This window comes from Aotus nancymaae, unplaced genomic scaffold (assembly GCF_030222135.1).
Source record: "Aotus nancymaae isolate 86718 unplaced genomic scaffold, 86718_ANA_hifiasm-v0.15.2.pri h1tg000088l, whole genome shotgun sequence".
Classification (NCBI taxonomy): Eukaryota; Metazoa; Chordata; class Mammalia; order Primates; family Aotidae; genus Aotus; species Aotus nancymaae.
The window spans coordinates 13,741,198-13,767,036 of record NW_026988503.1 but is presented as its reverse complement, the minus strand read 5'-3'; the positions used below and the strand labels follow the sequence as shown (position 1 = coordinate 13,767,036).

The 25,839-nt window shown below is 38.5% G+C and overlaps 1 long non-coding RNA gene across 10 annotated transcripts in view; it reads right to left on the bottom strand.

Annotated features, from left to right (window-relative positions):
* Positions 1-25,839, bottom strand: part of LOC105730676 (uncharacterized) — a 458,472-nt gene that overhangs the window by 322,305 nt on the left and 110,328 nt on the right. The gene's annotated exons all lie outside the window — the stretch shown is intronic.

Here is a 25,839-nt window from a genome sequence, read left to right as displayed (position 1 = left end):
AATAACATTGAGTAGATAAAAAGAAAGAAGTGGAGAAGAAGGACTGCATCGAGTATTAGCTAAAGAATTCTTAAATTGGGGTTTTAAAAAAAGGCCTTTGGAAAGAAAGAAACCTTAAGGGGGGCATGTAATTCAATCTAAAAATATATTTTTAAAGGATTACCTGTGTTATCTATGAAAAATTCTGTGTGCTGGGAGAGACGTGGATTGGTGAAAATGACTGAGGAACAGATTCCAAGTGGAAGAAACACCTTAATAAAGAATGAAAGGCAAAATTGTGTGTATTGGCTTGACCATGGAAGAGAAGCTAAGCAGGAAAGGAGGTTGCACAGAGATGAGGAAAGTCAGTAGAACCTCTAATATTTAAAGCACTGTGTTCTAGAAGGTAAATACAAAATAAACGAGAATAAGAGGAATTCGTGGCTAAAAGGGGAATCCCTGGGATATTGTAAGTATTGTTGCCTGGGTTCGGGTAACACGGCAGATGCTTGGTGCCCTGCCCTAACCCCCTTGGCATCCCATTCCCATTTCCATACACACCACCTGCTACCTACCACAAGCATCTGTGACTCTCCACCCTCGGGCCTTCTCTGGCCACAGAAGCATGCCTAGTCTATCTGGGGCACAGGCCAGAAGTTTGGGTAAGTTAGTGCCCTTAACCAGTGAAGAATGGAAATTAGTGGATCAGTAGCCTAATTCTCTTGACCCAGCAGAGGGGGTAACTCTGGGGCATTTTCTACTCAATCCTCCAGAGGTGTCTTTCAGGAGAGAGCACCAGCACCTTTTATTAGCTTTCTTCACTTCTCTGTGTTACTTCTCTAGTCTCTTAACAGTCTTTCTGGAATGAACTCCAAAAAAACTGCTCACATCAACTCCTTGTTTCATAGCCTGCTTCTGGGGAAACCCAGTCTGAGCAGTGTGTTACTAAGAAAATTGAGGAAGAGTGGGGAGTGTTTGGAAATAGTGATAAAGAGATATCCCCTCATTGGGTATTCAACCTATGAATTGACTGCCTGTCCTCATAATATACATCCAACTCCATGTTCCCCTGGTAACAAAGATAATGCTTCCAAGTTACATTCTGTTTATCCGCTAAATGTAGAGTTATGGATCACACCAATACTGTCACTGAGAGAGACAGGATCCTGCATTTACAAAAATTTGCAAAAATGTAATTCTCAGTGTTTTACATTATTGAGTCCTGGTTACTAATCTCTGCTTGTTTTGGTCACCACATCACAGTGAATAAGCACCCATAAAGTCAGGACATTTCAACATTAGTAAGGACTTAAGAGACACCCAGGCAGAACACTCACTTCATAGGTATCGGAACTGAGACTTAAGCGAAAGAAATGACTTCAACAAAGTCACACAGCTGGTGACGGGAGGCCTGGGAATAAGATTCGGTTTCCCTTTCTCTCTGCCAACTTCACCTCATACACTGCTGTCTTCTAGCAGGGCCAATCACCTTCAAAAATAATAGGAAACTTTTGTTTTACTACACACACACACACACACACACACACACACACACAGGGTAATAGACCAAGATGAACCACTTTGAAGGAAGTTGCCTTTAGCGTTAACAAAAGAGCAGGTTTTCAACACAGAAATCACAATTCACAAAATTCAAAAACTTGTCCTCTTGACATTTTTTTTTCTGGGTTAAAAGATAATAGAAGTTACATATAGGAGAAGCAGTTCCCTACCCTCTGGTAATGATAAGATATTTATCTAAAAGACTTTTGTTATTTAATACAGAGAAGACTTTTCAAGTAAGACAGAAAATAGCTGATAGCTACTTATCAAAATTCCCTTTACCAGAATTTAGAAATGAAAATATAAAAGGGAAAGATGGGTTAGGGCCGAAAACTTCCGGAAAAAAGCAACAAAGACAACCAATGTTGCACCAGAGGATAGCAAATGTTAATACAGTTGTGTTGTGGAAACTAATTTGGGTTCACAAAATCAGATGTGTAGGAAGTGCATCATTTTTATAATTCTATAACTGAATTAATTTCCATATCAAGCTCACAGTCCCCCAGGTGACAAAACTTAATTTCCAGCAAATCATGTCCTTGTGCCAAGGTTGCCTCTAAGTTTCTGGGAAACCTTGCAATGTGCTGGAGCATCAGCAGGAGAGGGGGATGAATTTTGGATCTGGGGTTTCCATCCATGCATGTTCCTGCTCCATCTGGCTCACACTGACCATCAAGCTCTTGCGGTCAGCTGAATTTCGATGTTGTGTTGTACTGTTTTCCTACGGCTGCATGGGAAAATGGTCTGCTTCTCCTCATGCCATGCTGGAGAGTACAGGGACTCTCGGGAGCTAACTCAATCCACCAGCCTGGACACCAATCATGACATTTTATCTGCTCCTGTGCCATGGAAAAATTCAGGGAACTTGCTGCTTTCCCAAGCCGTACTCAGGAAAAGCAGCACCAGTCTCTCCTATATCTCAGATTTCCAGCCACTTCCAGGTCCTGGGACTCAGGCCATGGAGTACAGGCAGAGAGTTTCCAGGAACAGCCAATTTCTAATGCCTTCTCCTTCTCCAGCCTGTGTAACCTCCTCCAGCCTAGGCTCTGTAATTAGGAAACCTGGCCCTGGCTCATTACAGATTCTTTCAAATCTTGCCTGTGTTTTAAGAGCAACTTTTGACAATTCCATAAGGCAAAATGTTCACTCTGTTTTTTCTCTCTGTTTGGGATGCCTCATGGGTTAGCTGCTTAAGTAGAGAAGATGTCACAGAATAACAACTGCAACAACAACAACAGAGTAGAAGATTAATCAGCAATTAATATTTGAAAATATGTCTTCAGGGACAGTGACACAAAATTTAATTGTTCTTCTACCATTTCATGTGTAATATAAGATCAAACAGTGATTAAAACTGGGACTGGTGAATGACAGTGAGTCTCTGCAAACAGCAGGCCATTTCCCAAACAACATGGCAACAGATAGGAAATTCTTAGAGAGAAGCTCTACTCAGAGTTTTTCATTAATAAAAGAAAAGCTTAATGCTGATAAATTCACCAGCTCCTCCCTCCACCACCAATGTGCTGAAGTGCCAGCTTTATCCTGCTGATTTGTTGGTAGACTGAAGGGCTCGTTATCTCACTCACTGTAACTTACCTATTGATGGAAGTGTCTCCTGTTGATCATTTCACTTCAATTGTTTTACTGTACCAATCCCTAATACAGTCCCATCCAGATCCACAAGTTACTCAACTTTTCATCTTCACAACAATGAAAAGAACAAAGTTCCAACTTCTTGATTTGAAATGTACAAGAACAAAACCCACAAAGCCCAATGGTGGCTGAGCTGGGACTGGAATTCAGGTGTCTTTATTTTTAATGTGTTTGTTCTATTTTGTTCTGTTTGTGTTGTTTATTATTTTTATCCACCCGGCCATGCTGATTCCAGTGTTAGCCAGTGTCAGATGTGAGCCACATATGTCTGAACCTTGAAGCAGTTCATTCCTGACTTCTTTAGGGTAATAGGCATCATCTCAGTCATCTCAGTAGATGATGGCATTTGATTGGAACCTAAAAACATTTTCTTTGAAATTTATGGAAATATATTTTTCTCCTCAGTAAGCAGCAGCAGTCAGTAGATAGAGTTAGTTCTCCTATATATAACAATCTTATTTAGCAAGAAAGCATTTCTTAGAAAATAATTTCTAGGCTAGAGACACAATTTTAATTAAGTAGAAACCATTCAATATAATAGAAGCTACAAATAACTATTGTGTGGATATCCTTCTCAGGCCAAAAATAATCTGGTAAAACAACTTCCTGAAATTATATCCATTTTAGGTCTCACTATATCATGCAATTGAAAGCTCAATGAAATTCTGATTAGTAGCCTGCTGTTAAATGATACCATGTAAAAGGCAAAATGTCATTTAGTTGATAAGCCACCAAAAACTTAACTAGGCTATATACCCTAAGCAAATAAGTATACATCAAAAACAATGATCTTATATTTCATCATTAATCCTAAAATTGCACTCTGGCACATGCAATGTGCTGAGTGAAGTTTGTCTTTGGCCCCAATGCCCTCCTTCCTTAACTTGCAGAGAGGCTCAGTCTCTCTTATTAACCAGTATTTATGGAGCACTTACCTGGAACAAGCTACCATGCTAACCATTATGGAGTCTTAAAAGGAATGATAAAAATGATCCCTTCCTTAAAGTATTAGTTTACTAAATATCTGTTATAGAGGATATATTTTTAGTGCTAAATTTTTAAAAAATAAATCCTAGACATTAGATGGGTGTGTTGATCAAAGCTCAAGCCGTCGACCTTTGCAGGCACCAATCTTTTCTCCAACATTCTTCTAATTCTTGTCAGTCTCAGCTGATGATCACAACACTAGCCATTCAGAGTGAGAAGAACTGTTCCCTCCTGAGCTCTACAGTCCATTTATGGCCACCTCACCTTTTCTTTACTTATTCAGTGTGCAACTGAGGTAAAGTCTAAATATTTCAGGGAGGTTTATTAACAGCTAAGGGCTAACAAAAGACACACACACACACACACACACACACACACACACACACGCAAGCCCTGGCATGTGATGGTGTGATTTAGAGCATATATGTATTTATCCTCAGCTTGGGGAGTCACTTCCCTGTCTAGCTCCTAGCCTCACATCCTATGGAAGAGGCTACCTATAAACTTTACCACCTTGGAAGTACAATTGAGAACTTCTAGATTCAGCAGGCAATGGACAGAATGGTTATGATCACGGGCTTTGAGGCCAGTTAGAAATGAATTCAAATCCCAGCTTTACTATATTTCTGTGTCGATTTCAAATGTAAGCAGCTATAATCCTCTGAAAATTGCATTAATAATGCCTTCCGTATTGGGTTGTTTTCAGAATTAAAAGAAATAACAAGTACTTGCCACATCACAGAGCATAACTGCATAATGAGCGGTATTAATGTTATCATCATTATAACAATGATCATGTAAAAGCATAAGAGATAGCAAGACCCAAGGTAATGGAGTTCTTCCTCTACTTACCTAGAGCCTGCCAACCATATTTTCATTTTCTGTCTCAAGGCCTGCTTTATCCTAGTTCATTGGCACCAAGAAAGTCCACTCCTATCAGAAAAGACTATGCGGACATTTAGCAACAGCCCTACTAACAGGCAAAAACAGAATAATCCACTCAAATAAATAAAAACACATAATCCCACATGACATATACATACATGGAGTGCATATAATTATTCATGAAGGCTTAAAAAATAATTAAAAGATAATTCAGGCCAGGTGCGGTGGCTCATGCCTGTAATCCCAGCACTTTGGGAGGCTGAGGCAGGCAGATCACCTGAGGTTGGGAGTTCGAGAACAGCCTGACTAACATGGAGAAACCCCGTCTCTACAAAACAAAACAAAACACACACACACACACACACACACACACACACACACACACACACACACAAAAGATAATTCAAGGCTTCACATAATTAAATGGCAAACAAATATACAACCAGCTTTGAGAGAGAAAAAGAGAGAAATTGATAAATATGATTTTTTAAAAGGTCCCCTGGTCAAATAAGTTTTAGAAATTCTGGTTTAAAAAAATTAAAAGTTTCCTATTGCGAGACTTCTCATAACCTGTAATAAGCTAATGTGCACCATGGAGCTCACATAGTGGCTACATACTTTGTAGTGTTTTCATAATTTACGTAGACTGGAATTTTGCGAATGTGTCTCACTGTTTGTTTGTTTGTTTGTTTTGTGGTAGTAGAGATAGTTCATGAACCTAGAGTTCTTTAGAATATATTTTGAAAAATACTGGTAAATTTGAAAAAGTATTATTATTCTAGAAGACAGATAGCTGGACGGGCTCTAACAGGCTGGCAAATTTTAATGGGAAAGAGGGTTTAATCTCTTCGAAGAATGGGTAGGACAGAGCATTCAAATCAGATACATATAATAAATTGATATGTGGCTACTTAAAGATATTTTTATATATTCATTTATTTATAACATCCCCTTTTTATTTCACTCATACTATTAATATCTACAAGGGATTTGAGGTAGCTCCCAGAGGTATATTTACCCCTCAGCATCACTTAGCTACCACTTCAAAACAGTCATTTACATTGTATGTATATTGTGGTTTCTAAGCCTTCACATGCAGGGTTCTCAGAATATGATGTGCTTAAGAATGTTAGGGGAGGGGTGGCAATCTTGTTGGTAAAATTGATTCTCAGCCTGCAGTCAGATTCCTGTACCTTTAGCAAACACCTCAGGTTCCTCAATGCAGGTAATGTTAAGACTATACCTTTCTTAAATGTTGCTTTAGATTAATTTTTTTTTAAATAATATCGAATTAAAACTTTATCTTATCAAAATCTAAAAGCATAGATTTTTCTCTAGAAATACAGATGAAGAATGGATGGATGGACGGAGTATAGATAGATAGATAGATAGATAGATAGATAGATAGATGACAGATGGATAATAGATGGATTCCAAGGGCTTTAAAGACATGTTATAAATAGGGATAATCTAGACCAGAGATTTCTAGTTTTTTGCTGAAACAATTTGTCCCTGCAAAGAAGTGACTCGAACTTCTCATTTATTTATTTCAAATTGAGAAAGGAAGGAAGAAGGGATGGAAGAAAAAGAAGATGGGGAAGAGGGGAAGAGAAGAGAAGGGAAGATGGGAAGCAGGAAGAGAGCAGAGCTGGTAGTTGTAGTTAAATGTTTCTATTTCATTAAGAGAGTTTAAAGGGAAGAATTTGTCCTATAGAATCATGATTAAGGATAATAAATAATTTCATTTACAGCCACTGAGCTCAATGCCTATAGAAAGTAATGGTTACATCTTTTAGAATGATGGCAGCTTTAGTGTCGTTATCCTTGGTGTCCAACCCCTCTCCACCTCCTCTTCCAAATGAGGAAGAGGGAATCTGGGTGCTGGGATATGCTGGAGGTTGTAGAGACAGTTAGTGACAGTGATAGGGTCAATCTTTTATGATGATTGTTAGGTCCTAGCCAAAAGCTGTGCATGAGGCTGCTTCTAAGAACAGCAAGGAAGAGGTATATATCTGTAACAGAGCCTGGGATCAAGAGTTAACCACATTTCTGTGGCAGGCCCTGCAGAGGTGACAACAGCCTAAGTCACGATGTGTGAGGAGCAGGTAAAGTCAGCTGACTCATCTGGCAGCCCCACCTAAGGGTCCTTGGCAAGGTGGAGCGCAGCAACCAGAACCATTCTAGGGTAAACAAGCTTTGGGTCAATAATCTATGTGTCTAGTTTTATAAAAACTAAAGGATAATGAAAGAGAAATAAACACACACAACAAAACAACATGATATAAGATGGTGCGGCTTGCATGGTCCTTGGGGGAAGTGGTGCCCGCCCATGTGAATCTGAACCACAGCTGTCAATTGCAGCCTGTCACAGGCCCATCCCAACATCCCCTAATGATTACCTGTCAGCTGTGTTCTCAGCCACACCCATCTGGGCACTAATAACTGACTCAACCTAGCAGAATTAGAAGCTTTGACCCTGCCCACTTGCAAGTGGAGTCTGGAAACTGTCCATTGCTGTCTTAAGTCATACAGCCTGGAGGTCAACAGAATTCTCTGAGCCAGAAAGAATATTACATTTCAAGTTCCCTAACTAACCCTCATGTCACAGCCAGCTTGCCTAACTGACCCTTCTGAAAGTTCAAGTTTATAATGCTGGGTTTCTCTTGCAAGCAATCTTCTCCATGGTAGGGAATCAGGAACCTATCTTTGAATGCCAGTCAGCCAAATGGGGAGCTGAATCTTTCTCACCTGATGGGGGAGGGTAGGAAGATGAGGATGGATATGAGAATGTTAATTCTGGAGGACAAGCAGGTGGCAAGGAGCAGGAAGTGCATCAACTGCATCAGGAACTTAGCTCATCAGACCTCAGTGTAATTCAGGGGTCCAGCCACAGTGAAGTCTTGAAGAGTAAAAACTCATTCTATATAAAAGTGAAAATTAGAAAATCACAGAAGATTGGCTGGGTGTAGTAGCTCATGCCTATAATCCCAGCACTTTGAAAGGCCAAGGCAGGTGGGTCACTTGAGGTCAGGAGTTCAAGACCAGCCTGCCCAACATGGTGAAACCTTGTCTCTACAAAAAAAAGAACAAAAAATTAGCAGTGATGCATGCCTGTAATCACAGCTACTTGGGAGGCTGAGGCAGGACGCCTAAACCCAGGAGGCAGAGGTTGCAGTGAGCTGAGATCTTGCCACTGCACTCCAGCCTGGGTGGCATAACTAAAAAAAAAAAAAAGACTGCCCAGAAGATTTCTCAGTACAATGAGTTCGTGAGATTCATATCTGGGTGATTTACTCAGATATGACATGACACCAGACTCAGAACCATGGTAATGAAGCTTTCATGAAACTAGTAGCCTGGGGCAATGTCAGGACAGGCAGCAGGCACAGCCGTATCCAGGGGATGGAGATCCTGGGATCCCTTGAGGAGAACTAGGGAAGACTGGGACTGACTTTAGTTTGTGGTGTTAAAACTACAACACTTTTCATTAATTATTCTTTGAATATTGACATGTTTTCTGTACCACTTTTGGCACATCCATCTTTTTGCTGCTTTTTTGAGGGATGACTAATGTACATATGAGTTAGAAAAAAATACAAAACTATACAATGCTGGGTTCATTTTTATTGCAGCCTTGATCCTTTTTTTCCCTTAGGTGTCTTCCTAAACAGGCTTGATTGAAGTTTGATGTAATAAGACCATCAATCATTGGTGTGTTAGACATAATGAGTGTATGACAGATGTAGCACAGAATTGCTGGATTGTCTTTCCAGGAATGGGGTTAAACTTCCTCACTAAGAAGCCTAGCTCTGGCCTTCTCTACCCTACCCCTTCCCTAAGGCTGCCTCCAGCATTCTCTTCAATGGTCTCATGGTTCTAACCTTTTTCTTTTTTGACACCCTTCTTCAGCATCCTTTCCTCCTAAGCTCTCCAGGGTTCTTTTCTCCACACCTTTCTTCTTTCACCGGGTGTTGATTATCCTACCTGCTGATGACCTCAAAGACCATGTTTTGAATTATTTCAAGATCATTGTGGAATAATTTGACAGTCCTGCCATCAACATTTTTTACCAACTAAAGCATGAAGGAAATGGATCTGCTCCTTTTCTTGAAGCACTAACTGTGTGTGTGTAGAATTCTTGCCCTTATCGTCTTCATTCCCTGACAACTAATCCCACCCTGAATTCCTCAATATTCCCTCTCAAAGTGTGACTGCTTCCACGTATCCATCCATTTACTGATTGGTGTTCTATTTATTTGACCCTTTTGTTTTGTCTTGTCATAATGACCCCTCATTCCTCTCCCCAAAATGAGTAACTCTGACATGTGTCATAAACATGTCTCAATGTGTCTCATTACTGATCCAAAGACTGAGCATCTCCAGCAAGGCTGTGTTGATTACAAAGTTTGAAGACTGTTGACTGACCTGATTACTAAAGAGAGAACTTGAAATCAAAGCACAAGGGCACAGTACCCACCCTCTGTCCTGTCCCTCAGCCTCAGGAACTTCCAGAAAGTGTCCACTGACTCCGTTTATCTCATCAGGGAGTAACTGAAGAAATGCCTCCTTATGATATTAATATATTAAAAATTCTCCAAGGACCCCACAGAGCATTTCTATGTTAAGGACTCCTCAAAACAACGCAGGAAACACACTGTTTTATTACACGTTTTTTAAAAACACCGCTCACCAGAACTTTCAGGTTCCATAGGTTTCCCTCAAATTATGGTTGAGGGAATTACGTTCCGAGTTTCCTTTTTTTTTTGAGACGGAGTCTCTCCCTGTCACCCAGGCTGGAGTGTAATGGCACGATCTCGGCTCACTGCAACCTCCGGCTCCCGGGTTCAAGTGATTCTCCTGCCTCAGCCTCCTGAGTAGCTGGGATTACAGGTGCCTGCCACCACACCCAGCTGATTTTTTTGTATCTTTAGTAGAGACAAGGTTTCACTATGTTGGCCAAACTGATCTTGAACTCCTGACTTCATGATCCACCCACCTCAGCCTCCCAAAGTGCTGGAATTACAGGCATGAGCCACTATGCCCAGCCAGTTGAGGGAATTATGGTTGATGAAAACCAGATTTTAAGAGTAAGAAAGCTTGTTGTTTCTTGCCAACTCTCACCTACTGTGTTGATGGTCCTCCTACCCACCCACCCCTATCTCAGTCCATCCTGGACTCAAGCTGTTTGTGAGAATCCCTGAGAAGCTTGTGATTCAAACCCATGATCTGAATTTACATACCCCCAAAGCACCAGGGCCCAGCTCTGTACTCTTTTTCAGCAGATATTTATGGCATTGAGTGAGGGTGTGTGTGTGGGGCGGGGGGTGTGTGTGAAAAAGAGAGAGAGAGAGATGCTCCTGCTTTCAAGGCCTTTACTGTGTAGTAGAAATGCAAGAGTTGACATTTACTAAAAGTATCAAATACTTGCTATTCACTGTGCTAGGTTCTTTACATCCATTACAACACTTAATCTTTGTAGCTTTTTTTAATAAACTACATATTACTATTTCCATCATAGAAATTAAAAAAGAAAAGCTTCAGGCAGAGAAAGAAGAAGCAACTAGTATGATCACACAGCAAGTGTCAGAGAGTGGTTTTGGACTCATGTGTTTCTGGCTTCAGGGCCCACAGATTTTCTCAATTTCAACCAACCTACTTTTCCACCCTTACCTCCCATCTTTCCAATCCACTCCTCTAGCACCATACCTCCATCAGTCCTTCAGCCTCCGGAGACTGACAGTCCATTGTTCCTACACCTTTCCACTGTACCCCACCCTTCTCACGTTTCCTCTTTCCCCACTTCAAATCCATGGTCAATCATCAGAAGTGCTCGTTGGCTCACACCTTTGATTCCATGGTGGTTTGCTCTCTTTGCATGCTCATTTGGTAAAACTCCAACCCCAGTTAAACCCAGTGTTCCACTTTCTTTGTGTCTGCTTCCTTCCTGTGGCTCAGAGCTAGAGAGAAACACACAGCCAACAGGACTGGACTCAGATAAGCCACAAACATCAGGTTACCCCTTAATTGTGGGCACTTTTATGATTGTTGCACCACATGTTTAAACAGCCGACTATAACAAAACTGGATGAGATAAGTTCTATAACTCCCAAGTGTGTCCCAAGGTGAAACCTAGCATATACACGTACGATTGAGCATTGGCTGAAATTTTATCAGTTGATGAAGGCTATTTCTCCTAATTTCTTTAAACTCTCTATTCTTCCTGGAAACATAGGAAGCTCACTTTTAGAACCAACATCTCCACCTTTGCCAAACAACAGAGAAACCTAAATGGCTATGATAAAAGTGCAAATAGTTTTTATCTTGGTCAACAGCAACGTGTCCAAGCATCAGCAGAGAAAGACTGGCTGGCCGCCTCCACGTTTCCTCATAGCAATAGCATCTTCATCTTCAGCATTTCAGGCTCCAAAGCTGAATGCTCCAGAGTACTGAGAATGAATAGAAGCTCTCAGTGTGAACTCACAAGAATCAAACTGACAAGCAGATGTACAAAACCAGAATACAACTACATACAGGCCTGTCGCAAAGTCCCCAATATTTGAGGCAGCATAACCAGCCCTCCTCCCCAATATAAAAAGCCACATCAGAAACAGAAGGTTGACTGAGGAGCTTGGCATGAGAGGAAACAAAGTTACCTCAATTAAGTTCATAATAGCATTAGTCTAAGATAGCTTAAGGCAACGAGTGCCACAATGGGACTGGAATTCTGATAGTCCCTTGGCCCCCACTCCCCACCTTTGCACAGTGCCTGGGAGATCACTCAGTAGCTTCTGTGATCCTCTCCCCTTCCCACCATAATATTCAAAATATCTTTCTTTAACAACATTAATTCATTCAATTTGGTCACTGTTACATCTCACAGAAATGAAAACCACTCTGTCTGTTTATGCTAATTTGATTAGCTGGAGGCGGTGGCTCATGTCTGCAATTCTAGCACTTTGGGAGGTCAAGGTGGGAGGACTGCTTAAAACCAGGAGTTCAAAATCAGTCTGCAAAAAATAGTGAGACCCCAGCCTCTATAAATAAATAAATAAATTTAAAAAGATAACTTGACATAACTCTAATTTCTTATACATTGGTTTCATAGGTAAATTATGCTCAATTACAGGAGAAAAGTGCTATGAGGTACACTGCGGGAGATGAGAAAATCAGGTAGGATACTTAGGGCACTTCATCTTTCTTCTTCACCTATGCACAGGGCTGGTACATCTGGATATGTGCCAGAAAACCGATTGAAGAGGAAAATTCAATTAGCGGTAGCAAAGATCCCCCCAAATTGCCCATGTGTCGCTGGTATATTTTTCAAAGAGTTATCATTACAGCAAAATGCTGCTGTTTAATCCATGTCACCCCTATACACCATAAAAGCTGTAAAAACAAAGAAATTATTTCATATTGTATTGTCTTTTTGGTTCAAAACAATCTAAACCTATCGTCATCATCAAGAGCGTTTGTGAAGCAGGTATTCATTTGACTGAAGTGTAAGAAGCAAGATATCAAAGACGTTTGTTCTGCTTTGTCTTTTCTGCACCCTCAATTTATTTTCTTTGAAATCTGGTCAAAAGAATTTAGCTTACTGCTTCAAAACTCATTATTAGTACAATAAGATAGTTTTCACAGAATGTAATAACTATGGATCAAATTCAAACTACTGATGTCTATATTATGATCATATTTTTCAACTAAAAGTCTCTTTTTTAAATTAATTACAGAATACTAGTTAATTCCTCTGAGCATTCAGACTTTTTGAACGTGATTAACTCCTCTGACCCTCCCTCATCTTTTTTAACACAGTGAACCACTGTCATTAGTATCCAGTCAGATGTGCTTTCTCATTCTTGCTGCACACAGAGGCAAGCCACAGCCACAACCCTCTGACTTCTAAATGCACATGTGCATAAGTGTGCTGAGATCCTCCCTCCTTGGAGGTTTCCTGCACAGAGACTTGGATTTCTGATGGAAACGCCACCGAGGTGATCTTTGCCATCTGTGCAGTGTTTTTGGGGAGGCATCATGGGTGCATGCCAGAGGAGAGAGAGTTGATGTGTTCCTCACATTGGTCTGTGTTACTTTTTCCACCCACCAGGCCAGTAAGTTGGCAGGGGGCCACTTTCTATTTTCTCAGAAGCACAGGGTAGTTCCCCTGTATTTTAAAAAGGCAAATGCTGCCTTATTCAACCTAATCATTCCTCAAAGAACGAGAGCAAAGAACTGAGCCCACTGCATTTTACGCCTGAGGAAAAAGCCAAGGCAACATTCTAAATACTTCAGCTTTTCCTTCCCAAAAGACAGAAAAGTAGTGTAGAAAATGGGCTGTCTTTAATGGGGGCCACCCATCTTCTGACACTCTGAGTACAAGAATGTGCTATTCCTAGTTCATCTTGGAACTCCCAAACAGAATTTGATCAAACCCTAGTACCAGGTGGCCCTGTCACGAATGCATCATCCATTTAAAACAGCATGTATCCACATATACAGAAGCTGATCTGAAACTGTTGACTGTCTCTTCTAATATGCATAACTAGAGTTCTGGGAATGATGCTGAACCATAGGCATTTGGAGAAGGCAGGCTTGGGTGTCATGTCAAAGCTGGAGAATTGGGACACTGACATTGAAGAAGGCTTGAGAAAAAGACCTTTAGGTGCAAGGAAAAAAGTTTTGATTACCAACGATAACCCTTCTACTTGAAGAAGTGTCTGAGAAAAAGTTACTGAAACTCAGCTTTGCCATACAATCAATTTATTTTTTCACTGATACTTTAACATACAGTTGCTATGATTTTCTAAAATTCTAGTATTAGTCTTCCAGTAAATTTGGTCTGTTCAAAACTAACTTGTTGTCCCTTCTTATTTACAAGAGTAAGTGGTTAATTAATTCAGGCCTTTCTTTGAAAAACTGTATTAGGTGACTATTCTTAGTGAAACACTTTGCTATATGTCACAGTGGATCCAAGGTTAATAAGACAACAAATTTTATTTATAAAATAAGATCAATAAAATATGGCAAAAACTCTCAACCAGGAATGAGAAAATAAAACAAGGTTCTCAGAGCACCCATTTCCTGTTTTTAAGTCTTAACTTTTTAATCTATCAAATGAGAAAATATGTTAGGAGGTTTCTAAATTCGTATAAAATGTTAACATTCCTTCGTGGGTCTTTATTTTCCTCCTACTAGATCTGCTTTGTTTTGGAACCTTTTCTTTCCATGCAACAATTTCTTTCTTTGATCCTATAAAACTTTCCTAGCAATTTCATCTACTCCCATAGCTTTAATTTCCACTTCCAGACTTATAATTCTAAAACGTTGTAGATGATTGATAGATAGATAGATAGATAGATAGATAGACTTATCTCCCACTCTTCAAACCTGATATTCAGCTGCCTACCAAATGTCTCATCTGTATGACCCAAATTCATCACAATCATTCATGTTCAAAATGGAAAACCTTCTTCTTTTCTTGTATCTGTCTCAGTAAATAATAATACTGTCTACCCAAATACCAAAACAAAGAACTGGAAATTTTCCTTGATAGCTTATCTAGCCATCCAACTGGAACGCTGACCAGCTGATTCTTCCTCTTCTATTCTCATGCCTGTAATCCATCTTCTAGGGCTACCATCAGAGTTATCAGAGTGACTTTGCCAAATCCCAACTGTACTAATCTATTTTTTTTGTAAGTTTGAATCATTTAGCCACAAGTTTGTTGCTGCTATCACCATCTTAAAATCCACCAATGGTTCCCTATCACCAAGACGTGCTTCTCAATCTGGAATACACATTGCTCAGGAGGCCTGGCAATGTGCTGGGGAAATTTAAAACCCAGGATAACATCTTGTTTCTGAAATTCAATTTTACTTGGTAGCAAGACATTGAAAAATTATCCTAGCATTAACATGAATAGGAGAATACACATTAGAATCCAAAAAAACATGAAGGGATACTATAAATACATCTTTCACTTGTGATGGCCCACTTCAGGCTATGCTCCCAAAACCCACAGTGGAGGTGGATATTCTTCTTACCCCATTGGAATGCTTTAGATAAAATGTCTGAGAAGTATCATGAATGCAGTATAAAACCAAGACTTCTTAGTACAACATTTGCAAATCTCCATCATCTCATCCATACCTGATTACCTCAACTGTCTCATCCTCTTCCCTCTGCCCTTGCCCCACCCAGGGCTCCAACCCTCAAGAGGTGCCTATATCTCAGCATGCTGCATTGTTTCATGCACAGAGGCATGAGTTTCAAGACAGTATAGAGTATGGGGTGGGGAGGGACCACAGGGCACAGTGGGCAATGAGTAACTTGTGATGGTGAAAGGTTGGTGGACCTCATTGAAAATAGAAAGTGGTAAGTTTGGAGGGAAGTTCAAAAGACTTATTGGGGCCAGGTCATGTTCTTCATGCCACAATAAGACTTACTTCGATAGATGACGGGGAGCCCCTGAATGTTTTAGGTAGTGAAATGTCAGGATGATCTGTCTTTTGTAGATAAAAGACTAAGCTACATCATGATACCTCTGGTAATAAAGAGATATAGGGGTCAAAGACTGGAGTGAAGTCCAGGTGAAAGATGAAATTCTTAACAATTACCAAAGATGATATTCTTAACAATTACTGAAGAGTCGACCGTGGGAATATAAGTGACACTTTTCACTCTAAAGGTCTGAGGTTAAAAACAAAAAATTCAACCACAGCAGGAACTGTGATAATGATCCATTTGGTAAACATCCTGTAGTAGATGTTTCCAATACTCATATTAGTAAAAGCAAGCAAATTCAGTTTTCTAAACCCAACACAGGTGCATTAAAACCAGTGAGACAGATCACAATTATCTTTTGCACATATTGTGTCTACAATTTCAAAATTGTATGCCAGTGTCAACCCTCCTCTGCCTTGCCTGTACATTCTGTTCCCATTGCTTAGAATGACCTTCTTAGTACAGGCCCTACTCCAATTGTGGAACCCTTAACTGCATTTCAAACACCAGGACAAATGATACCTCCTTAAAGAATGTCCTCTCATGACCAATAAACATATGAAAAAAAGCTCATCATCACTGGTCATTAGAGAAATGAAAATGAAAACCACAATGAGATACCATCTCACACCAGTTAGAATGGCAATCATTAAAAAGTCAGGAAACAGCAGATGCTGGTGAGGATGTGGAGAAATAGGAACACTTTTACACTGTTTGTGAGAGTGTAAATTAGTTCAACCATTGTGGAAGACAGTGTGGTGATTCCTCAAGGATCTAGAAATAGAAATATCATTTGACCCAGCAATCCCATTACTTAGTATATATCCAAAGGATTATAAATCATTCTACTATAAAGACACATGTACACGTATGTTTACTGCAGCACTGTTCACAATAGCAAAGACTTGGAACCAACCTAAATGCCCATTGATGATAGACTGGATAAAGAAAATGTGGCACATATACACCATGGAATACTATGCGGCCATAAAAAAGGATGAGTTCATGTCCTTTGCAGGGACATGGATAAAGCTAGAAGCCATCATTCTTAGCAAACTAACAAAGGAACAGAAAACCAAACACCGCACGTTCTCACTCATAAGTGGGAGTCGAACAGTGAGAACACATGGACCCAGAGAGGGAAACATCACATACCGGGGCCTGTTGGAGGTTGGGGGGCAAGGGGAAGGAGAGCACCAGGACAAATACCTAATGCATGCGGGGCTTAAAACCTAGATGACAGATTCATAGGTGCAGCAAACCACCATGGCACAAGTATACTTATGTAACAAACCTGCACGTTCTGTATATGTACCCCAGAACTTAAAGTAAAGTAAAAGAAAAGAATATCCTCTCACTGCCACCAAAAGAAGTTGCATCAGGGCTCTGCAGTGGGTTGCAGTGAGAGACAACTTCCCCAAGTGCCCAGAAATTCTGTGTACATGTGACTCTGATAGCCTCACCTTGCTGTAATATAATTACGTTTCTGTACATCTTCCACTTTACACTGTGAACTCCTTAAAAATAGGGCTGCACCTTCTTTCCCCTTGTATCCCTGGTGCCCTAGGTCAGGATGCTCAAGCCCTACACCTACTAAACAATTGAGAGCTTATTGGATGAGCATATTAAAGAGTTAAAACTCACAAACCAGTCTTATGGTTTTGCTACATCTCATATACACACATGTGTTGATTTGATTTGGCTGTGTTCTCACCCAAATCTCATCTTGAATTGCAGCTCCCATGATTCCCATGTGTTGTGGGAAGGACCCTGTGGGAGATAACTGAATCATGGGAGTGGTTTCTCACATAGTATTCTCATGGTAGTGAATAAGTCTAAGGAGATCTGATAGTTTTTTTTTTTTTTTTTTTTTTTTTTGAGACGGAGTTTCGCTCTTGTTACCCAGGCTGGAGTGCAATGGCGCGATCTCGGCTCACCGCAACCTCCGCCTCCTGGGTTCAGGCAATTCTCCTGCCTCAGCCTCCTGGAGATCTGATAGTTTTATAAGGGGTTTCCTTTTTCACTTGGCTCTCATTCTCTTTCTCCTGCTGCCATGTAAGACATGCATTTTGCCTTCCACCATGATTGTAAGGCCTCCCCAGCCACATGGACCTGTGAGTCCATTAAACCTCTTTTTCTTGATAAATTACCCAGTCCCAGGTATGTCTTTATAAGCAGCATGAAAACAGACTAATAGACATGTCAAAGAAAATTCAGGGACATGTAAACTCATTTAAAAAATAAAGGTCTATCTTAAAAGATTAAATCTACCTTCTATAAAATTTGACTCTTCAATTGATCTGTATTTCCTGTAATGGAATGTGTAAGTATTATTTTCCTGTAAGTATTATCATCATTAACTAACATTTTATCTTTGAGAGGGAATAAATAATGATCATGCAAATATACAAGCTTTAAAATTTAACTCTCCAATAACACTCCATAGAGTGGACAGAAGAGCTTTTAATATTCCTACTTTAAAAATGTGGTAGCTGAGAATAAAAGTGGATGTGTGGATATCCAAATTCCACTGCTGATCCTCTATTAAGATGCTCTTATATATGTTATTAGGAATTTCAATTTAAAACAAAATGTCAGTGTAATAATATTTAAGGAAAGGAAGATAAGTTTGCATGGCTTTTTAAATCTTCCTTCTGGATATGACTTACATGCTTCAAAGGAGAGAAATACTTCTCATAAAAGGATAGCTTTTGATAATTATAAAAAGCAAATGTAAATAGTAATGAATTGCTATTAACTTACAAAGATCTTATCTCATTTTCCTGTAGTATTTTATTTTTATATTTAGAGTGAGGGGGAGACCATCAACAATAGCAAATTTACATATTTTAGTCAAAGATATTTTGTAACTACCTTCTTTGATTTCTCCCCTGTCTTTTGTAATGAGGAAATTGAGATACTGAATCACTTCATGGCATAAAGGTGAGTGATAACAATTAAACTTTAAAAATAAATATAGAGAAGGGCAGAAAACAAATTACAACACTTATTGATACTTGCTATACAGGATAACTGAGATAAACTCTTGACACATGTTATTTCATTTAATATAAACAATATTTTCTGGTTTTTCTTACTGGCACCTATTACAAATAGCACCTGCATGTACTTGTTAACATGAATTTAATGCCTTGGTAATTTATATCAAGTCAAAACAAGGGGGGGTCAAAGACCAATTTTTGCTTACATCAACCAGCTTACAAACATTTTTCTATGACCCTCAAACCTCTGAGATACATCTGCCTTCATGAGTTGACAAACATTCCCAGAAACTGTCTCATCAAAAACCAGAAAGCAAGTGACCATTGAATTCATTTTGGTTTCTTGCATCCAGATTGTATTATGTCACCTTTTAAGATAAAAACGTAGATAGATGGTGGATAGATAGATAGATAGATAGATAGATAGATAGATAGATAGACAGATAGATAGATAGAAAGATAGATAGAGTGAGTACTCAGAAGAGGACTTCAGAACTACCTCTAAGATTCTATTATTACATACAGTAAATGTATACCTTTTTACAAATTTTAAATAAAAGAAAAAGATCTTTCCATTAATTCCAAAACATGAGGTATTGATGTACATAAAGGTCTTGAAAAGGCAAAAGAGATTTGGAAAGAGATCTCTGAAGCTTTATTTTATTTATTTTGTTTTTTTTCAGAATTAGAGGTAAGAGTGGCAAAACCTACAAAATGTAGGTAAGTAAATCTACTGAATGGTCTCCAAACGTATGTATAGTCAAATTAATGAATAATTTGTCTTTTCCTGCATAATGACTTTTCCTTTGCTCCAATAACCTTTCTTATTTCTGACTTCAATCTGTTAGTTTAAAAAATGTGGATAGCTTTTAGGTGTAGCTTTATATATTAAAGATTAGATATTATCAGTTATTGGACAAGTACAGTGTGCCATATAGTGTTCTATGTGATTTGTGAACATAATCTCATTTAACTGAGAGAGTCCTTAACCAAGCTTTACAGATGATAAAAATTAGGTTCAGAAAAAAATTAAGCCACTTGCTTAGATTCACACAGCTTTCGCAAGTTACAGAGTTCAGATTTGAATTCAAGTCTTTCTGATTCTAAAACCTGAATTCCACCCACTGTGTTACACTGCTTCACAGAGAATCATCTGAATATGCTGTACCATGTCTTGGGATGCATTTTTATCACATTTTTCCATATATATTCCTTGGATGGGACTTATTTTTAATAGATTTTATTTTTTAAGCAGTTTCACGTTTACCAAAAAATTGAACAAGAAGTACTGAGAGTTCCCATCTATCCCTTCCTTACCTGTTATTCTCCTATTATCGACATCTTGCATTAGTGTGGTATATTGGTTACAATTAATGAGCCGATGCTGATACTTTCATCAGAGTTTTGTGATTTTCTTCATATAGAACTTGTAGATATTTTATTAGATTGATATCAAAGTATGTCATTTTGTTGTTGTTGCTAATGTAAATGGCATTGTGTTTTTTATCTCAAATTCCAATTGTTCATTTCTGGTATATAGAAAACAAGTGATTTTTTGTATATTAACCTTGTATCCTGCAATCTTACCATGTTATTTATTGGAATGACACTTTTTAATATTATTAAAAATTCTTATCATATGATAATCTGAAAATGTCCATAAGGTGACAAGTTGCCTTATTATCAAAGATCCTCTGCTCTTCAATTCTAAAAAGTATATTCTGTATTTGAGATTAAAATTATTTCATTCATCTGTCTTCATATAGAAAATTTGGTCATCTGGAGGATGTCTATAAACATTTCACAAGTTGAGGCTTTAATTGAACATTATCATGCCTTTCCAAAATACAATGTGTAATTAGAAACAAAGAAATTGTATTTAAGTATTACAGATTATGAATCTGCATAGATGAATATGCTTCTGGAAGAACTAGTAACAAAAATACCTTTTTCCATCGCTCACAAAATACTTGCCCCCAGGCATTCTGATGTTTTTCTGGACATGCATATGTGTCACAGGCTCCTATCAGAACAGTTTCCCACCTCAGGAATGCATTTCGGGGCATATAGTGGATGGAGCAGGTCAGGGCTGCTTGACCATGGGATCAGTATGATCAGAAGGGCCCTGAACAAATCATGGAGTCTTGTAGCTATTCACATAAAATTGTGAATACCAAAAAAGTAGCTTCCTTAAAGTGTGAGTCTATGATTTGTTCATTTACTTGTTTGCTTTAATGAACAATCCTCGTATATAAGCCAGGTTCTCAGTGGTCCGGGAAAAAACTGTGGAATCAAAATTCCCCAATGCTAAGCAGAGGAGCCCCATTGTCTTTGAAAATGACTTTGGTGAGACTATGCACACTTGCATTTAGATCTCCTCTAAATGTGATTCTATGGTAATTGTTGTCTACCTACATAAAACGCCACAACACTTTTTTGTTGTTGTTGACCTACATGGGACCACACAATTAACAATCTGGAAATAGAAATTCTATTCAAAAATGTACTTCAGTATCATATATAGTGTATGTTTATTGCTTTTTTAAAAGCTTGGGACAGTATGTAAAATTACTTTTGTTGCTATAGGTTCCATTTTCAGAGTGTGAAAACCATCAAACCTAGACAAGACACTCTGCTTGGAATGTAAAGTAAATTTCTAAAAAATACTTATCCTCTTTTAGATGTAGATAATTACTTAGAGGTGTGAGAGCGTGAATAAAGATATGACATGAACAAGACAGTTTCTTATAATAACCTAGTTCAAGAAATAGTACAAACATATATGAAGGGATAAACTATCAAGGTCAATTTTATGTAGCAGAAACTGAGACTGCCAAATGGATATATAACAAAGTCAGCCACAAAGAATCATGAAAGTCTGCATGACCACAGCTACCAATTTGGAAATAGAAAATCTCTTTAAAATGTACTTCCATATCATATTAATCTTCCATACACTTCGGAGTGGTGGAGTTTCATTGCTGCTGTTGTTACTAGTGTTTTTGTTGAATAACCATTCTCTAGGAAGCACATAATGAAATTAACTCTGACTCCCTCCTTCTTCCCACGCTGTTGAACAACCTCTTCCTCTGCCAGCAAGAACTCGGAAGGAAGATGATTATTTACAAGGGAAAGTAAATTAGTTTATGTTACTCCCAGATCTCGTTACACTATGAATTCATATAGTAAACATAGCTTCTAGAATTTAAACTTCCATACATTATATTATCAATTCAGACCCCCAAAAGATTAAATTTTTGAGTACCTAATTTTAATAGGTTAGATGGTTTCTGCCAATTTTTCTCCATACTATACAAACCTAATATAATAATAAAAACCAATAACAAAATCAGACGTTTCCTAGACAATAGCCCATTTTCATTCCCAGGTTACAAATTTTGGTTGAGACTATTTACAAGCATATAATAATAATTCCTGTGCAAGAGAGTTTCTATTGAATGATGTGTAATCTGAAGATGGTATGAAGGAAAGAGGCTCTTAAGAAGATCCAAGCTGGCTGCCAAGCTTCCATATCCACTTCAAGGTATTCTGTAATATTAAATTTTTGGCCTTCACAGAAGATATTTCCAAAGACAACATATACATTAAAACCACTCCTTGGGATAGTCAGGCCTGGAGGCTCCCAAACTTGGATATGAAACATGACATAACAGAAAGAGCTGGCTATTTGGAGGAAGAAGGTTGAGTTCAAGCCCAACCCCTCAATCTCACTGACACTGCAAACAGGGACATCACTTAATCTCTGTAGGTCCAGTTCACATGTCTGCCTCACCTCGCTAGATGATGGTTTTGCTTATCAGATAAAATGATGTAAAGGTAAGAACAAAAGAAGGAATCGGTAAGATATTCAAGAGGTTAAAAGAGGATGTGGCAAGTGATTGTGATATTTATTCCTCCTCTTTCTTCTCTTAGTTTTAACTGCTCAGCAAAATATTTACTGAATGCCGACTAAGTTCCAGTGATAAGCACTGGAGATATAGAGGGAAAAAAATGACATGGTCCCTGACCTGAAGTAGTCAAGGAGTGACATTGCCTGACTTTGGTTTTATAAGGATCACTGTCGTTACTATGTTGAGCACACATGATGGGCAGATAAAGATGCAAGCAGAGATACCTGGTTTATAGACTACTGTATCATTTCAGGCAAAAAAAAATGATAGTGGCTTAGATAAGGATGGTAGTAGCGAAAGTACTGAGAATTCAACTAAGATGAGGACCGATGACTAAGTTTTGGATTTAACATAGCAAAAAGATAATTGGTGTGCTTGTAGCACAGACAAAGTTTAATGAAACCTAGGAGATCAACAGAGAATGAAAATGCCATGAGGCATATCAGAAAGATTTGGAAGGGAGGCCAACAGGAGATGGAAGAATAGGAGAGAAAGAAGCCCCAGGTTTAGAGAAGCTTGCTTCTGGGGCAATAAACACTTGACAGTTGTGCATGCCCAGAATTCTGTGTGGTTGGCCCAACAAGGGTGTGCTGTCTCCATAGTTGCTCACTTTCATGCAAAACCAACTGTTACCCATTTGGTTAGAGAATTGAGATAAACATAGTGGAACTGAAGAAGATTAGACTGGAGTAGCAGAGTCCTAGCCCTTGAATAGAGTTTTTGCCGGGCAATTGATGAGTGTGTGAATGAGTACAATTATACCTATTATTTATTGGGTACTCTCTGTGTCTGCCATATTTAATCTTCACAACAAAAAACTTAAAGATATGTGTATTAGTTCATTCTTACACTGCTCTAAAGAACTGCCCAAGACTTGGTAGTTTATAAAGGAAAGAGGTTTAACTGACTCACAGTTTCACAGGGCTGGGAAGGCCTCAGAAAACTTACAATCATGGTGGAAGCGGAAGAAGCAAACATGTCCTTCTTCACGTGGCAGCAGGAGAGAGAAGAATGAAAGTCAACTGAAGGGGGAAGCCCCTTATGAAACCATTAAGGTCTCATGAGAACTTACTATCACAAGAATAGCATGGGGGAAACCACCCCTATGATTCAATTACTTCCCACCGGGTCCCTCCCACCACCCCTGTGGATTATTGGAAGTACAATTTAAGATGAGATTTGGATGGGGACACAATCAAATCATATCATATGTTATATCATTCTAAAGATGAGAAAAGTATAGCTCAGAGAAATTAAGTAATGTACCTCATCTACCCATCTTCACACAGTTAAGTTACAAAATTAGGATTTGAATCTCTCCCTCTTTCCATTACACTTTGAAGAGCCAGGGAAGCACGTCACATTTTAGAAGATGAGAAGTTGAGATTAGTTGGAAACACAATATTGGGAACACTAGGGAGATAGGATTGAAATATTTTGTATAGGAAACAGAACTGAATTAGGGTCAGCTGAGGTTTTTGGCCTTCCGAATCAATCCTTGTAGCTTACTCAAGTGCAGGCCTTGGTTGTTAGTGGCTCCTGGGCTGTCCCACAGTACTTATGAAAAAATTAAAAGGAACGGTTACCTTCTAATTTTTCCAACCTAAAAGAAGTAGTTATTATTTTAGATAACTTTCCAAGTGTTGGTATAAGTGAATAGTTTTCTTTAATCAAGACTATCATCATAAACTCGTACATTTTCCAAATTCTAATCCTTTCAAATCTGATGACAGGAATACAAACTGTTGTTACCATGCATCACTGTCACCAGAACTTTTTTACTTTTTACAAGCAGCTGGGTACACCATGAGGCTGAGGAAAGTACAGAATTGTTGCCAAGTGCAGGTAGAACTTGTGAACCCTGCATGTTCAAAAGCATGAATAATAAATACAGGAGTAAAAGGACTTTTTTGGCCAGGATTTCACTCTTTAGGAATGTATTCTTTGAAATATTTAGGGTACCTCACTTATTATATATTTTTATCTTGATTCAAAGCTTTCATTCCTGACAACTATCCCTCTTATAATTTCACACAAAGTTGGCATTTATATAACTTTGATGATGAGCTCCAAGAATCCAGAAAGCCAGAGAAATGGCAACATAATTACATTTGTTCAATATCTAGTACTATCCCAACTCCCAGGTCTAAAAGGGCATGTTTGTTCTCACTCATAGGCGGGTGTTGAACAATGAGAACACATGGACACAGGGAGGGGAGCATCACACACTGGGGTCTGTTGGGGGGAAATAGGGGAGGGACAGCGGGGGGTGGGGAGTTGGGGAGAGATAGCATGGGGAGAAATTTCAGATACAGGTGAAGGGGAGGAAGGCAGCAAATCACACTGCCATGTGTGTACCTATGCAACAATCTTGCGTGTTCTTCACATGTACCCCAAAGCCTAAAATGCAATAAAAAAAAATACAGATAGAAAAAAATAAATAAATAAAGCCATCTTAATGAACATGAGGTGGTATAAAAAAAAAAGACCATGTTTCCTTATTTGTTTTACTGTTTGAGATAGTCAGCACTATTACATGTTTTAGCATATACATTACTAAAACATAAAGAGCCACTGTATTTAACTTTGATTGGCTTCATGTACTGAGGGTTCTTAATATTTGATGATGTAGATTCAAATGTTATTAAAATTATTCCTTAAGCTTGGAGCAGCAACGTTTGGTTTCCTTCATTTTTCTTTTTTTTTTTCAATTTAATGAAGACCATGAAAATTGATAAAACATTAGCATTTAATCTTACCTTTTTTTTAAAGAAAAATCCATTAAGGGACTTAAATAAACTATGACACAAATAAACTTCTTGTTATCAAGTTATCCTGACTTGGGAGTACAGTTTCAATTCCAAATATTCTGTCCCATTGATTCCATTTAAGTCATACCAGATTGTCATAATTTGCATTCTAGTTGTGAATTCAGACAATATAGATATCATAGTATTTAGGGTAAAAAGAGCGACTGATTTGGAATCAGACAAGTTAAAATCTCATTTAAGCTCTGCTACTGATTTCTGTGTAACCTTGAAAAGGGGACTTAACATTTCTAAGCTTAATATTTCCTTACTCACAAAGTGATGTAACTGGTCTAGGTGACCGCAAAATTCCATTCTATTCTAAAATCTTATGAATATGTAATTAGGAAAATAGTATATAAATATTATTTCAATGATTAAAGATGTATTACCTATTATTTTAGAATATAACATGTCCAGCTCTCACTGGTTTGCTTTCTCAAAATATATTATTTTCATTCCAGTTTAATTCATGACTTTTTTCCAAATCTTGAATTGTTTCTATTAAATAATATAGTTTCAGATTTTTTAACATACGGTGCAGAAAGTTTGTCC